Source organism: Calidris pugnax, unplaced genomic scaffold, assembly GCF_001431845.1.
Source record: "Calidris pugnax isolate Ruff unplaced genomic scaffold, ASM143184v1 scaffold28, whole genome shotgun sequence".
NCBI classification, from domain to species: domain Eukaryota; kingdom Metazoa; phylum Chordata; class Aves; order Charadriiformes; family Scolopacidae; genus Calidris; species Calidris pugnax.
In genome coordinates, this window is record NW_015090842.1 from 792252 (window position 1) to 808973 (window position 16722).

The 16722-nt window shown below is 42.1% G+C and overlaps 1 long non-coding RNA gene across 1 annotated transcript; it reads right to left on the reverse strand.

Annotated features, from left to right (window-relative positions):
- Positions 1-8390: 8390 nt before the first annotated feature.
- LOC106888203 lies at positions 8391-14411 on the reverse strand. Its single transcript, XR_001412058.1, has 3 exons — positions 13214-14411; positions 11734-11850; positions 8391-8593 (listed from the first exon to the last, which is right to left on the reverse strand). It is a non-coding gene; the product is annotated as an uncharacterized LOC106888203 (long non-coding RNA).
- Between the last annotated feature and the right edge of the window lie 2311 nt (positions 14412-16722).

Below are 16722 nucleotides of genomic sequence, written 5' to 3' on the forward strand. Positions count from 1 at the left end.
CCTAGCAGCGTCATCATTTTTACCTGGAGCTTAAAATTATGCTGTCAAGTTATGAAAAATGAAAGAGGCTTTCACAATCCAACTTTTCCACAGTTATTTTCCCAGTCCGGGATCCCTGTCCAGATTTATTTTCACTTAATACGGGAAATTTCAACATATCCAAACATAAGTAATGTCACCAGCTGCAGAGGTGTTGACTCTCAACATACCCAAACATAAGTAATGTCACCAGCTGCAGAGGTGTTGAGATTACATTCAGGCAGAGGGAGCAGCAGCACGGGAAGCAAGGGCCTAAGGCGACCACACTAAGAGCTTGTCCCAACCCATTAAACACTAGTGGAGGTGGCTCCTTTCCTCAGATATGAAAGCTCCAGGCTACGGTTCACCTTCAAATTCATAGATACAGGCTAATGTACATTATGATCACAAGAAGAACTTATTTTATCTTTGTTTTAAGCGTGCATCCAGCCAGGATAACCCTTTCTGGGTACCAGGATGCAGTCACAGGAAGGTGATGCCAGCCTACACAGACACACACACTGGGGAGCACAGGGCACAGCTTTAGCTGTCTGCTTCTATCAAATGTCAGATAGCTGACCAATTTCTGCAGTCATCATTCACAACACCACTCCTACGCTCAGTACCAGTTAGAGAGGCTAATGCTGAAGGCAGGTGACTGGGAGAGCTGGCCTACTATTTCTCTGTAGCCTGACTGGTTTGGGTCCAATCCCCTAGAACTGCTCCATTTCTCTTTCCCCATCTCTGGTGCGGAGAAAAATTCAACAACGATATAATCTTTAGTGTTTTTCATTGCATTTCATTTACTGATCTCAAATTCATTTTCAATTTGCCTATAGCAATACATAATGGAAAAGATTTTAGCCTGACACTTTCCCCACCAATATCTCCTTTTCTATCAGAATTTTTTTTTTTAGTATTACCAAAAAAGCCATAGTCACTACAGCACAGGTAATCTGGGTAATCTGACCAATGAAACAGACAATGTGACCCAGCAAGAGGCTACAATATTTATATAGTCTCACATTACATCTCTGCACTGAAATCCATACAGACATGAATCCTGCTCAAGTGACACACTGTGTACCCATCAAGGTGATATTGTCTTTATAAATCAGGCATACGGTGACCATTTCAAACAGTGTGGAAAATGTGGCAGACATAATATGAGAAGGATTATGGATCTGACAATTCATCCATGTTTATCTGTGCAAAAAAAGAGTTTATGTTTTATTACCTAAAATAAATCTGAGAACTTCATTAGATCATCCCACCACAATTGACCGTCAGGTTTATATTACAGTCCATGAAGCACGCAGCAGCTGGTGATCATCAAAAACATTTTGCCTTGCAGCTCTTTCATAGGGAGTCTTAAAATTAACCATTCAGGATAAAAAGCTAAGCCTGACATATTTGACCAAAATATACAGTTTATAAACACTCAAGAATGAACATGTGCAGAAGTAAAATCAATTTGAGAAAAATTCAGAAGATAAAGGGATAAAGGGATGCCCTGGATTTAAATGGTCTGAATCTTCCCAGCTCATTTTCAATGCACCTGCCTTTGGACTAAGGCCTATCTTTTGCAAGTATAGCATGTGGCAAAAATACCGTATGATGCAAAACAGACAGGCCTAGGAGTTTTGAAAATCTAAACTCATAACATGGATTCACACTCTTCCTGAGAGTGATGGGAACCTAAAGATACACTCAGTCTCACTAATCCACGTCTGTGGAAGAAATGCTAATGCAAATTCAAGTATATACAACCACACTTCAGTTCTGCCTTCATTGACTGTTTGATTGGTAATTAAGGCATGTATTTGGTTCCAGAGATATAGAAAAAACTCAAATCCCAAAGGAAGCCATCGAATCTGAGCCCAAGGTTATTAATCATACTGTCTCTAATTGTATATAAAGTATCTTTACTCCCTCAAAAATGGTTTTTTTAAATATTATGGGATTTAAATATGTCACAATATTCTGGATATCTTGATTAGATCTCCTTTAATATACTGCCTCCGAATAATTCGTAATTTATTTAACACCACTATAAATCTCACAGAAATGAAGAACTTACCAATCATTAAGATTAAGGAGAATTTTTAGCCTGACTAGACTAGCAACAAAATTAGATAAGGGGAGTTTTTTTTTTCCTTAAACAGTGCTTTTTACTGTCTTCTTGTAATTAAAGTTTCAACCAAGGTCCCATTAGGCCGATACTGATCCTGCCTGTGAATCAGGCAGACCCTCAAGTCTTCACATTTTCAGAGTTTAGTCTCACTGGTAACTAGCAGCTGGGAAGATTTTGACTAAATCAAGCGAAAACTCACTAAGATTAAAAGCCTAAAGAATTTTGCTCCTCATTGACATTTAAAAAATTTTCTACATCATTCCCCTGATGCCACAGGATCACATGCCCTCACAAAACACAGCACGGGTTGCTTTACAGGGCTGACTGCAAGGGAAGGTGGGCTACAGTGGCTACAGGTGCCTATTTCAGGTCAGGTAGCCAAAGCCCATTACAGCTCACTGGAGATGCCCTCCCTCATTCAGTGGTCCCTCAAGATTAGGGCATAAAAATCAGTACAGTGAAAATTGGGGAGGGCAAGGAACCCGTGCTGAGCAGAAAGCCAGCCCCAGGGCACAAGGAATGGAAGGACCATGCAGAGGCACTGGAAGAAGAACTGGCTTGGCAGCAGCACTAGAGGATGTGCCCAAGGGAGAACACACCACCTACACACCTGGGTGGCTGGGCCAGGACTGGCCCCGGGCTGGAACTGCTAAAGGCTAAATGGATAATAGGTCAGAAAGGGATCCCCAGACACAGGGAGGGAAAGTCTTGCTTTTACCTTAAATATACATAATAGCTTAATGCACAGCTGCTGCTTTTTTTTTAAGCTTCTACCAAACACACCTCAAAACAAGCATTAACTTTGATCAAAGACAGGTAGGTGTTAAGCAAGCATTGAAATAAAAAGGACACCGTACCTTTTACCATACCATAACAGTGTGAGATCTTATGATACCTACCATAAAACAGAAACAACCGTGTATACAGCATTTGATCAGCTGCAGAGTTCACCAACACCAGTTTTGTGTTAGTTTTTTTCTGCTCCAAAGAACTGAAAAAACTAACAGCATTGTAGCACAGCCAGTCAAGACAAAGGGAAAGTAAATCAAAGCACCAAATGGAGAAGGGGTAGAAATCCACACATACCAGCTCTGCATTCAAAGTTACCTTCCTGCTTAGAGAAAGGTTTTCCCTTTCATTCCCTTCTGAAGCATTCAATATAGCTTAGTGCCAAAGGCAAGATTTCATACTCCACAGAAAAACAATTCTGATGTTCTATGGGAAGTCTTATGTAGCTTGTCCCAGTATATTTTTCTTGCATCCTACTGCCTGCCTGTAGCCTTAAAGAATAAGGACATTTTATTACATAGGTTATCCGGTGACAGAAAGATATAAACTATTTATGTAAAACATCTTGCTGCAGTTTTAATATCTGCAGACTCCCATGTTCCAGTTTTGGTATCTTGGTGGAAAAAGAAAGACTAAGACCTAATTAAATTCCTTAACCAAAAGTATTTAAGTTACGACACTTGTGATTTGGGCTGGGCTGGTGACAAAAACAAACGACAGAAATTTGGTTCTGTTTTACCTCAAACCAGGACAACACTTGATGCTGCAGGTTCTTAATGGACCTACTATCCAAGAAAAGAAATTATTTTTTTAATACAGTCTGTTCTTTCAGAAAGAAGTGAATGAAAGAAGATGCTGCCTTCATTTAGCAGTACAATACTAAGCACCAGAAGCTTAAGTAACTCTTGATCACAGACTGCTAAGCTGCTTCAAAGATCGAGTTACTACAGCCAGGATCATCTGAAGCAGAGTTGATAATGTAATTAAAAGGCAAGCACCTCAATTAGTTCTTCAAAGATAAAAATTGTCACAATGAAGCTTGACTGAGATCAAAAGTCTCAAACCAATCTAGGGGCACCAAGGCAAAAGCCAGCCCAAGTTGTTCCCAGTAGGAACTCCTCATTTCTCTGTGGCTAGTCTGTCACTCAGCAGTGTCACCGTCCCCTGCCATGTCCCCCAGCACACAGCATTTCACACAAGGTCAGTGAAAATGTCACAAAGTTTTGCAGGTGGCCACAGGTGGTGCAAGGCCACTTGAACAATGAATTTATTGTACATAAGGAAGTGGTCACACAAATTAAATATCCAAGCTATTGCTCAGACTTGAACTGTCATTAGTCCTTTGCAAGACACTATGAATGGGTGCATGGGGAGTCTGGTGAAGTTTCTTGTAACTGTAGAATCAAAACTTCATGTGATTAAAATTGGCAATTAACTATAAGAGCAACACTGTACACTCCAGCAGAAAGTCACCCAGCCACCAGCTCTGGCTTTGACCACTGGTGTTTTCAAGTGCCACATAGATCCAGTTTAGAACAGCGAGAAAGAACAAACCAAACCATTATATTTCTCAACAGGAGATACGTACTCAGGCCTCCAGGATGCATCTCTCAAAATACATCATGATCTTCCTCCTGCAATCTTTTACTCTTCCGTCATTCAACTTTATGAAATAAATGGCCCATCTGAAATAAGAACAGGAAAATGCACTGGACAAATTAAGATACTTTATCTATCCATCTAGAACTGCCCACACTGTAAGACAGCCACACCTCAGCATGCTGCCCTCTCATTCCCACTTCATTCTCGCCACGTCTCTTCCTTTACCCAGTTGTGATACAAATGACTATTCCTTTCCCCTCAGCCATCAATTGTTTGAATGAGTGTCTTGAAGGAGGTGGCCTTTCGCTTTGAAAACTGGAAACATTAGTTTGCATCTCAAGCAACACTGATATCAAGTTTAAAAAGAAAGAGGGGGGAGGAGGGGAAAGACAACCTTGCCATTCATAAGCTTTCCCAGTGGTTTTGAAAGATCTGGCAGCTGCCCAAGAGGGAAAAATTGTCCCAATAATAGAGGCTGTGCTGCTGGAAAATGTCATTTCTAAAACTGTTGATCATTAGCAAAACATCATAGATCAGGTTCTTTTTTACCAGCAGCACTAGAATAACTCGAGAGGGTGGCTACAGCCAGCGAACAGAATTTTCCCCATAATTACTGGAAAATGAAACTAATTTCTTTTCACCCTGGATGGCTTTCACCTCTTGCCAGCAGCATCAATGTAGACTATGGACGTTAATAATGAGGATAGTAGGAACTGGAAGTGTTTTAAGATTTAAAGGCTGACTTTTTAATGGTGTTCATGTGTAGTGTGGTATGCCATATAATTAATACAACTCCTTTTTACCAATTCAAGATGTGTACTTCTCCACACAGAGCTGCAGTTCTCATGCTATTTAGGGCAACACTTGGCCCTTTTGCATCCTCTCTTAGATCATTAAGTGCTTTGGATGAAATGACAGCAATGCAACTTACTTTCACTTTGTAAGGTCTTTTACTTTCCAGTACTAATGGTTTTTTAAACACACACCCCCTTGGGAATTATAAACATGTTGTAAAACACCAGCAGCACATCCCTAAATATCTAGCTCATAGCAAGGCCAAGAGGGTCTCTAGAAGTCAGCTGGGAGCTTCACCTTTCCCACGGACTTTTACTCAATCACTTTTTAAGGAGGAGAAACCTACAAATGTGTATTTTGTATCTTTTGTAAGTGATAACATTTCCATGAATAGCACAAACTGATGGGGAAAACGCCTTCTCTAATTACGCCCTACAAAATCAGAGAGTTCAAACCAGAATTCACAATCAGCTTAAATAATAATGGGTCTAATGACTAGGTTGGTGACACCGAGACATAAGCTTGAAGGAACAAAATGAGCAGCTGGGGGTTATCACGGGGGAAGCTGTTGTTTATGAGCTAGGAGCTCTTCAAACATCTCCTCTGAGAGTTTGAAGAGACTCGCAGCGAAGAAGCACAGAGATCCAGCACCAACTGAGTTATAAATGATTTTGTACCAATGCGCTTTCCATATACCAGCAGCCAGAGGATGCAACGTCCCCTGAGACCAGACACATCTACAAAGATCACCCCCACAGAAGAGGAGGCTGCAAACAGTTACGCTCACATTTTTAACATACTGCAGCAGGATGAAAGGCAAGGACTGTAGAGTGAAGACCAACATTGTGAAGGTGTCACCTTTAAGATTTATACAAATATTGGACTGTGACGGTTACAAATAAAGCAAAAAGAATGAGTTGCTGCTCTCGAACAGAAAAGCAAGCAGAGGCTTACACGGGGTAAAACCAACTGGTTTCTGCTTCATAATGATTCATGGCTATAAACCACATAGAGAGCCATATGCCCACCCCTGAGAATGCCTGTGGCATTGAAAAGCACTTACCACCTCTGCTCCAAAACACATTTGCTCTTTTTGTCTATTACTTCTTGTGAAAGATACAGAACCTTTCTTTGCCATTTCTGGCAGTGGGGTTTACTGTTTACATGCATTAAGGCTTCCAGTTAACAAAAGATGTCACAGCTATGAATCAGTAATTTTTATCTTCAAGAGGCTCCTGATGCAGTAGGGACTGAATTCTGCACATTTACGGAACACCCAAAAGGAGCTTCATGTGGAAGCATGCCTCATCTTCACATATATGTCCTTGCCAGTAAAGAGGAAGCCTGGGGACAGTGTTCAGCAGTGCTCTTCTGCACATGAACAGGGGATGAAGCAAGCAAACTCTGGGAAAAAAGAGGCAGCAGCTTAAGTATTTCATTTGTATGCCGTGCTTTTTTAATCCTTCTCTGGCTTTAACCTCTACGGTAGATAGTTAGCTAACCTCACCACAACCTTTCAAGAACACAGGCTTGAATCCTACCATCTTACACACTTGTCACCAGTTTACACTCTATTAAAAAAGCCCAGGCCTTCACGTGCAAAAATCCCACTTCATTTAGCTATTTTCGTCTGACAGCTGCAAACCACAAAAGGTAACAATAATCTATTTAGGCTGTTGTCCACAGATACCAGCAAGATGTCTGCTTCTTTCATCTCACTGTACCTCACATTTTATTGTCTGAGCAAGCTCACAACATCGAGCCACGGGATAGCCACTGAGAACTCTTCAGCAATGAAACCAGTCCTACTGCAAGCCAGTGAGAACAGGGAGAACCTTCTCTTTGCATGGTATAGTACCAATGAGAATTGTGATTTCAACCTCAGGACGAGGACGAGATGAAAACATGGTGATTGCAGAGCTACAGGAGGGATAATTTAAGCACTAGACCTCTCCCAGGTGTAGGCCAGAAGCAGAAACAGAGAAGAGGCTGAGATGAAAACATGGTGATTGCAGAGGGGGATAATTTAAGCACTAGACCTCTCCCAGGTGTAGGCCAGAAGCAGAAACAGAGAAGAGGCTGATAGATGAGGAGAGAGAACACAGAAGTGCTCTCCAGAGAGCTGTCACACGTAAATGACTGCCAGGAATCCTCAGACATGGCAGAGCCCAGGCAACCATTTTGGAGAGGTCCTTTAATAAATACTCTAAACTACCATAATTTCCAAATAATTGCAAGCACCATGTATTTCCTGACCCCACATACATACCTAGTTCATAACTGAGCAAAGCCCAGCAAGTCCCAGAGCCCGTCAGCAGTGGGTCAGTTTCTTGGGTAGACGGGGCTTAAGGGCAGGTACCGTGGCACAGCTGGAGCTCTGCGAGGGGCTGAGGAGACATTTATTTCTCCTGACACTGTAACTTACTGTGTCAGTCACAATGGTATCTGGGTCACGGCTACAAGTTTATGCGGCATCAACAGCAGCAGTGGCTCTGCTGGCAGGCTTCCCTTCGTACCTCCACCGATGGAATACGAGCATCCAGTCCTGGGCACTGGAAAACTTGGGTTACAACATCTTACCCATGCAAAACTTCAGCCCGTGTTCCAGATGAGAGAGGAGAGTTAACAGTGAACAGTAGCAATTAAACAGCACTCTGGCTGTCAGACATCCAGCACAGGGGATTGCGCTGCAGCTGCTGCTCCATCTTTGACAATAAACTTCGCACAATTACTTGGTCCTTCCCCTCCCCCTTAATCTCCTTTACAAGCCAGCTGCGAAGCAGCAGAACAGGCTGCATTTTAACCTTCCCCCTCCCGCAGCCCCACACAGGTTGCGTGGGTGCTGCTGCCTCCTGATGAGCAGCAGAGAGAGCCACCAGGGCTGGAGCGCCGGAGGGATGCGAGGGATGCAGTGCTCCTCTGCCGTTTCCATGGCGCTGCCGAGGCCCGCGGGCTGCAGCCCTGCTGTCTGCTCCTCTGCCAGAGAGAGAGAACAAACCTGCCTTCTCAGGGCTCCTCCACAACCCTCTCAACACACCGTTTCCATCGCCTTTGCCTTTTCTCCACATTTCTACTGTGGTTAATTATGGAACCAACAACATTTTGGGCTTACCCGAGGAGCAGGCACGCAGCAGGCGGCGGTAGGGTCTCCCAGGAAGGCAGGCTGGCAGGCTGCACACACCACCATGACACTTCCTCCCAGGTTTTTTCCCCAACGTTTGTATTTCTTCTCCCATAGGAAAGCACAGGAATTAGCTGCACACAGAATACAAAGAACAAACCATCTGAAAATTAGGCTTCACATTTTGGGATTTTGATTTCATTTAATTAAATTAAATTCAGGGGATTGCTTCAGTCAAAAAAAGAAAAAAAAGCCAAAATATAAAAAACCCTACTGTATGACTTAGAGAAAAGTCCCAGAGTTGCTAATCAGATGATTACAAAAGGAGCCTGTGAAAACAAGCAACAGCCATCAAAAATTCACCTGATGACCTTCACCCTCCCTGCTTCCCCCAAGGAGGAAAGAATTGTAACAAGCAGAGAACATTCTTTCAACTACAAAATGCCCAACACTTGGGAAAGGAAATAAACAGGCATTTGCAAAACTGACCTCCTGCCCTGCTCCCTAGGATGACATTAAAATAGGAATAAAGGCTCAGTGTCCAAATCTAGTTGTGACTAACGCAGGACTCCGAGCCAGAGAGAAGGAATTTAGTTACAAGGAAAATTGGCTGGTCTTTCATCTCAACCTTTCTTCTTTACAAGAAGATGATTTTACCTTAGAAGGGGAAAAAAAAAAAAAAAAAAGACAAAACTTTGTGTCGTTCCCTTTCCTATGACAAGCTGTCACTCCTAGATACGGGAACCGTATCACCATGTTGCTGGAGAGAATAAGTGGGGCACGATTTCTCCTTTCCTTTGATATGAACAAAGATTAAAGTAATAAAGAACTAAGAAGATGAGAGTGAAGGAAAAGCAGAATTTTTCAAACAAGCAGAGCCTATGTTTATTTCAGTATGACATTCCATGAAGCAACAGTGGCATCCAGTGGTATATTTCCATAAGCAAGTTTCACATCCTACTTGCACTAACTTTTGGCTTCCATCAGATATTATTTTTTTTGTTTCAACAGGCTCTCAAGAAACCCTTCCTCTTCTTCCCCCCAACACAGGCTACCAGAACAGCTACCATATACCCCATCATTGGTACCAGTAATGCACAAAGGCAAGATAGCTTGGATTTGTGCCTTCCTCAAAGGCTGTAGCATATCTGCATAGTCAAACATTTAAAGCTGTTACCAAAAAGCTGCAACATTGATACAAACACATTTTTTAAATTATTCTCAAGAAAACAAAGGATATTTTTCTCCTGGTGCCCACACAAGCACAGCAAATATTATTCTGTACAGTTCCCCTCCTCAATCCCCCTCCCCATTTTGTTTCTCTCCAAGGCAATACATTTTTTTCTCATTTAGCGACATTAAGACTATTTTCACTTTATGGTATCTAAGTGGATGCTCTGGGCAAAAATGAGGGGCTTACAATCGTAAGAGTACACTACAAAAGGAAGTCCATTCAATGAATTAAGATATTTTCAGACCAAGATCCCATTTGCAGTTAAGAAAGCACCCTGTGCTCACACAAGCTCAGCACCATCACCACTTGTAATTTAGTTAGAAAAATGGTCTCCTTACCAACACAGAGCTGAGAACCAAAACTTGTCAGTCCTGCTCTCAGGTCAATCAAAACTTCTGGTTTGATTATTACTTTTTAAGGTTAGGTCTAGAGATCTTTTAAGATAACCAGGTCCCTAAAAATTATGTTTCTCACTTAAATTTTCAAAACAGTTAAACTAGAGTATCTGAGCCTTTTTTAATAGGGCCGTTTCTCTATCTACACACTCCACAATGATCTTCAGAAAGCTACTGACTGATCTAACTGGGTTCCCTGAAGGAAAGCATAAGGCTTGTTTCCCCCTAACTCGATAAAACATAAAACCACGCATCTTGTGAAGAAACTGAAGCTTGGCCTGCACCCAGTCTTTGTGCAGTAACTGGGAGTTAACCGATTTTAACTGCTGTGGTTCCATGAGCAGGAGAGTGCCTACACGATCCATCCCAGCAAACACGGACAGAAAAGGGTAATCACTGCCCCACTGAGGAGGAGGGAGACTGGGAAGGAAGCGTTCAACACCCAACTGAACTGCACCAGAGCAAACCAGCAAACTCTACCACAGCCACCTTCTACTCAACCCCATTTAGATCAGTGAAAACTCCGACTAACAAAAGCTGCATTTCAGTTCTGCCAGCACAGCAGAACAGTTCCCTCTTTGGAGTAAACACTGTATTTTATTTATCATGGTACTAAACCATCACAGTTCAAAACACCACCCATTTGTGACACTAACCACGAGGTGACCCGAGGAACAGGTTACTCCCTCATGCTGATGTTAAACGCCAGCCACCTCAGACAGGTCTGTCCCAGTTCAGTGCTGCTCCATTCCAGCTGGGGCTAAATGACTGCAATGCCAGACCTGTCAGGGATTTACTAACTAGTTTCTCTGCTTGAACCGGTCAGTTTCCAAAAAGCATTATTTCTGAGCAAGCAGGCGAAAACTCGCAGATGGAGTCTGCCCCCAAAGCAAGAAAAGTCACTTGCCAACTGCGATACAGAACTCTTTTATAACACATTGTTCTAGAAAGTGATATGCTAACATTAAAAATAGAAGAAAAAGGCATAACAAACAAGACAAGCTGAAGACCCATTGCCTTTTGAAGAAGTGGAAAATCCCACATGACTGAGGGCGAGGGGGGGCAGTTATGCACAGGAGATGAGCCTGAACTACAAAGCGGAGCTGTGATTGAACTTGTACCGTGGTTAGGATAAAGCAATCTTTCAGCAGTAAAGTCATAACACAGAAAAATCTCAGAGTGACATGGGATGATCAATATCATATGGAATGAAACCTCAGAAGAATCCGACATTTTAAGGCAGAGCTGAAAGATTAAGATGAATTTTCTTATTTTCTCTCCCCTGTGCCTCTCGGCTGAGCTAGGAGCTTCCTGAACATCCTTAATACAAAGATTTTCCGATGAATTGCAGACTGTTTTTCCACAACATACTATAAGACTTTGGAAATAAATATAATAAAGCAGGATCTCTGTGGCTCTCAGCCCACTCTGGTTTCACGCAAGTTATCCTGGTTGAACGACAGCAAGTTCCAACTGGAGCAATAGGACACCAAACAAAAGGTATCTATCTCCACTTTCTCCCTCTCTTCCTCTACAGAATTCTTACCCCTATTCTCCTCCCTCCTGTGTGTGATATTACTGTGTGCCCACACGCACAAGAGCATGCTCACAGCATCCAGCCAGCTGTAAGGGGACAGAAACCAACCCAGGGCTCCAGCGTTGGGCTCCTGCAGTTCCATCTCCCCGTCAGTATCAGACCAGTAGCTCCCAGACCAGCAAGGGGGCTGTGCAGCAGACTGTCCTGGTAATTTGGGACGTGGACCTGGAAGGAGTAATACAGAAGACTCAGTAAAGAGCTCCAGCTTCTAAAAAAGTGTTAGAATACGTCATCTAGGTAGTTATGATGATTTTCTTCTAAAAATGTATTTTGATCTTCAAAGGTAGTTAGGCCTGTACCATATTAATTATAGTGTAGACCAAGGGTTTGGGGAGGCTACTTCTTTAGTATCTCAGAAAAAGAGATCACTATTTATTAAGAGTATAATCATCTGGTTTGGACACTACGAGACACAAGGTAAGCTTCTCATCCTGATTCCATCTCTGGCAGTGGCATACATGTTTTCAAACATCACATAATGCATTTTCATGTCAAATCAGCCCATTTATCGTTACTGGATCTCTTGCTCCTGATACCATCTTTCCACCAGATGTCACACTTCCCCTTTATTTCTTGCCTACCCTTTACCTGGTAACTTCAAACCCTATTAATATAACCCTATACACAGATGTATTTACTCCTCTACCAACCACTTCCACAGTCTATCCTGAACTAAATATTAGTCCTTCTACTTGCTTTGCAGTAAAAACACTGCAGTTAAACACCAAAACATACATTACCTGTGTAGCTATGGTCCAGGCCTTGCTTACATAGTAGTGCTTACACTACTGTGTCATAACCAGAAAAAATTGCATTGCTCCATTACAGTCCAAAAACCACACATTTTTATGCATCAACAGGTTATTTAAGATGACAAAAATCCCTTTCCTGATGCTCTGTTTTTAAACAGGGTCATTTCTTAGTGGTTTTATTTTTCAGGCCTGCCAATACTTACTCTAGAGAAAAAAAGAAAAAAATTCCATTCACAGTGGCCAAATGCACAAAGCAGGAACATTATTTTCAAACCCAAGTGCCTAAATCCCAGCACTTAATAAATGCTTTATGATACGATTTAACACATAAAAATGAGTTATTTGAAATCTGTGATATTTTAAGCTTAAGAGCAAAGTTTGGTCCAACTCTGCTACCTTCCGAGATGACCTCTGGTTTGTTTTACTTCAGGATTTTCAAACTGCTGTGTCAGGAGTAACCCATCAGCATCAGCTATCTCTAGAGCCTGCAACCAGCTTTCTCCTGTTCTGATAAATGCAATGCTAATATATTATTCTAGAAAAGTAATCCAGGGAAAGCTGTAATTTTGAACACAGCATTACCTCCACTTCCGAGCGTGCTACCATACAAGACTGCAATGGTTTAGTTTATAAATTTCTACTATTCCTTTCCTGTCCTTTGACAATGACCTATTTTTAGACGCACATCACACTGAGTGGGTATGTCACTTGATAGAATACCATCCTGAAGATTCAAGTCTGTCATAAATAAATATGTAAGACAAACTGGTACATACAAGTTGCCTCTGAGACCTGCTTTCAAGTCCATTCCAGAATGCAGTGAATGAAAATCATTTCAAATGAATGTCTGCTGGTCTCTGCCATGTTTCTTCTCTAAGAATTGCACATGACGACACAGCCGAGCCTTTCCAAACAGACAGCCCTAAGAAGGTACGGAGGGAGGGAGACAGAAAGGAAACCTTCTGCTGACCAGGTGACAACCCCTTCCCGCCTCTTCCCCTCCCTGCCTCCCAGAGGGGAAGGCATCTCTCGGGATGCAGTTGATGCTTCTCCTAGTAATTCTGCAGAAAGGAGAAATTACCACTTAATTTAAAAAAAAAAATATTAAAAAAGAATAAAAATCAGTATCAGTAGCAAGACAACCTGCAAGAAGAAGTATTATTCTGAGGAAACAGCAGTTGCATTTTGGGGATTTTGTTGTTGGGGTTTTTGTTGTTGTTTTTTTTTTTTTTTAATCCACCTAGCAAATATTGCCTAGCAACAATGGGAGAACCCTCCTAACAAAATGAATCATGCAGGTATTGGCTGTTTATTCCCATGAAGGGCTGTGTTTCCACCCTGTCAAATGACATCAAGGCCATGTTGCCAGAGGCGTTGGGAGTTTTGACCTCTAAAAGGCAATTTTCTCACTGTCTGCTCAGAAATGTAACATTTTTCATATTGAAGGCTTTTATATCATATCTTGTAGGTTTCAGATCTATAAATAACATACTAAAAATTTCCAACGCAATAAAGCCTGAGCTATTATCTTTTGCTATTAACACTAAACATTAAATATCACAAAGTTAGCACTCCATTAGCATAACTATCAGGCACCACAAAACCCCCCATTAAATTGCATGACCAAGTTTACCGTAGATGAAGAGAGGCCAGAACTTGGTTCATACAAGTTCTGAATATGAGAAGGAAAATATCCACTAGATCACCAGGTATCCATGTGAGATTGGCTTTGGTCTTCCTTGCTTAAGTGATTCCTCCCTTGACTTCTTAACGGAGCTATTCCAGGGAAGAGTTTTAAGTTACAGGATGGACATTGGTTCATAACAGCATGTGAGGAGAAGACCTAAGAACTGTTATTTGCATAGAAGGTAGCAAGCGTGCTATAATTCTCACCAATAAATTGTCACTTATAGTTCTTCCCCCCCACCAATTAATTCATATTAAAAGCTTCCTGTGTTTTAATTGCAGCTTTGAGCAGAGCTGCCAGTGAGCTTTCGTTCTAAAATTACTGCTTCTCCAGTTGCTCTGCAAAGGATGAAATACTCTTATATGCAGCTTGTGACAACTCAATTTATCCAATAAACATAGTTAACTGCAGCCCTGGACACGCTCTTGAACCAATACTATGTTTTTCAAGTAAGGAGATAATGAGGAGCCCTAGAACACTTCAAGCACTGCTCTGCTAACTGCACTGTTAAATAGCATCCGGGCTTTTGTTGTTTGCTCGCTTCTGCCCATGTTAAAAAGAGTCATCAAATCTGTAAGAGGAACAGCATTTGCAAGCCATGCAGAGGCAAGCAGCTGTCCTTAAAACATCAGCATCTTCACAATATTATTCTATCCTGATACCGTCAGCTTTTTTCACAAAATTATTCTATGCAGCATACAGGGACCGAGGAGCTAGGTATCAAGACAACTACTTCTGCTGCTCTCCTCAGACAGACTGAATTTTTTTAAGCTGTATGTAGAAGCAGACTGCCAAGAAATCCAGTTCCTAAGACTACAAATCAACTACCACAATCAATCTTCATAAGAGGCATTTGTGAAATGAGATAGAAGCGCTCTTAGTGGTTTTCTTTTAAACAATCAGTAACTGTTCTCAAAATAATAGAAAGTAATCTTGCACGATTAAGTGATCCTCTTCCTTAAAACTGCTCAAGAAAGATCATGCTTTGCTTCCAAACATCAACTGCAGATTGGCAAGCTTTCCCAGATATCTGTACTTGGAACAGATATTTTTGGCTATGTTCTTCAACAAAGAGAATTTTTTTTTTCATATTTATAGAAGAAAAGTACAAAAACTCATGATAAAGTACCGTTTGAAATATTTTTTGATAAAAGCAAAATATTAAAGCATTCATTGTCCTATTTAAGAAGTTTATGCCAACATTTTCTTAGAACTGACTCAATTTCCTATACTGCTGTTTTCTATCCTAGAAATACAATATTTCTCTTCATCAAACAGAATTTTACTTACTACTCTGCTAATTTGTATAGGCCACAAATAAACAGTAACATAATTTCAGGATACAAACACTAGAATCAAGCATCTATTTCTGGGAAGCCAAGTGTCAGCAGTGTTGGCACAGTATTCCTTGAAGGGAAAAAAAAAAAAAGCCCGAGAGTTGAGAAAAGCTTGCCACGCTTTGCAATGCAGCGTGAAACTCCAGAGCTTACAGATATCGAGATGGCTAGATTTATTCAGTCCCAAGTCATACGGAATCCAACTCCTGTATTATTTCCTTTCAATTTAGCTTTTGGGATGAGGCCTCCTCCCTTATTATCAATCTCAAAAACTAATTAACTCCAAAATATACAAATATGTGCATTTATATGTTTATTTTAAAAAAAATAAGGCTTTTTAAATCAAGTTATTTGCTTGAACCACACTACTGCAAACAAGTAAGGCACATTCTCACACCACAAATATGTATTTAAGTGCCCTGCTGATACTGAGCTTATACAAAATATGTAGCCATATAGCTAAAGAAAACATATATTAGACACTTCCATGTATAACTGAAATTAGCCCCCCTCCCAAAAATACGGTACTTACTATAAAATGAAATCAGAAGCTAATTTGTATTATCATCATTACCTTGGGTTGGAACTAGAGGATCTCCAAGGTCCCTTCCAACCTCCACCAGTCTATGAGTCTCATTCTGCCAACACTTACCCCAGCACATGGCCATACCCAGACCTCAAACCCACTCCACGCTGGGGCCCTACAACTGCTCCCCAAGAGCCAGGCCTGTGGCGGGGCCCCGAGTGCTGCTCCCCGGGGACCCCCAGGGCAGGGACCCCCCTGTCCTCCCCCCCGCAGCCAGCTCCATGGGCACAATCCGATGGGGAATGACTGAAACCAGCAGAGATGGAGCTCCACAGGAGGTTCCTCAAACTACCTAACTGCCTCAATGCGGCGTGTCTCTTCGGTGGCACAGCCACAACAGCAGAGTTTATTTAAGCGCAACACAGGACCTAGGCAGATTTGTAAGTAATTTTTAATTAACTGAACCCTAAAATATACCTTTGTTGCCGCAATACTCAGGAGAGCCCCGTAACGCAGCTCAGGCTACCACACGGCGTTAATTAGGAGCCCCACCACCTCCTACCTCTGGGAGGGCCGCGCTCTCCGGGAGCTCCCCGGACGCCTCCTCCCGCTCGGGCCTGCGGGCGGCTGGGCCCGGGGTGCGGGGCTGGGCCCTCCTGCCCTCACGGAGCCTCCCCTCACACGGCGCGGCAGCAGCGAGCCGCGGGGAGAGCCCCTCCGCCGCCCGCCGGGCCC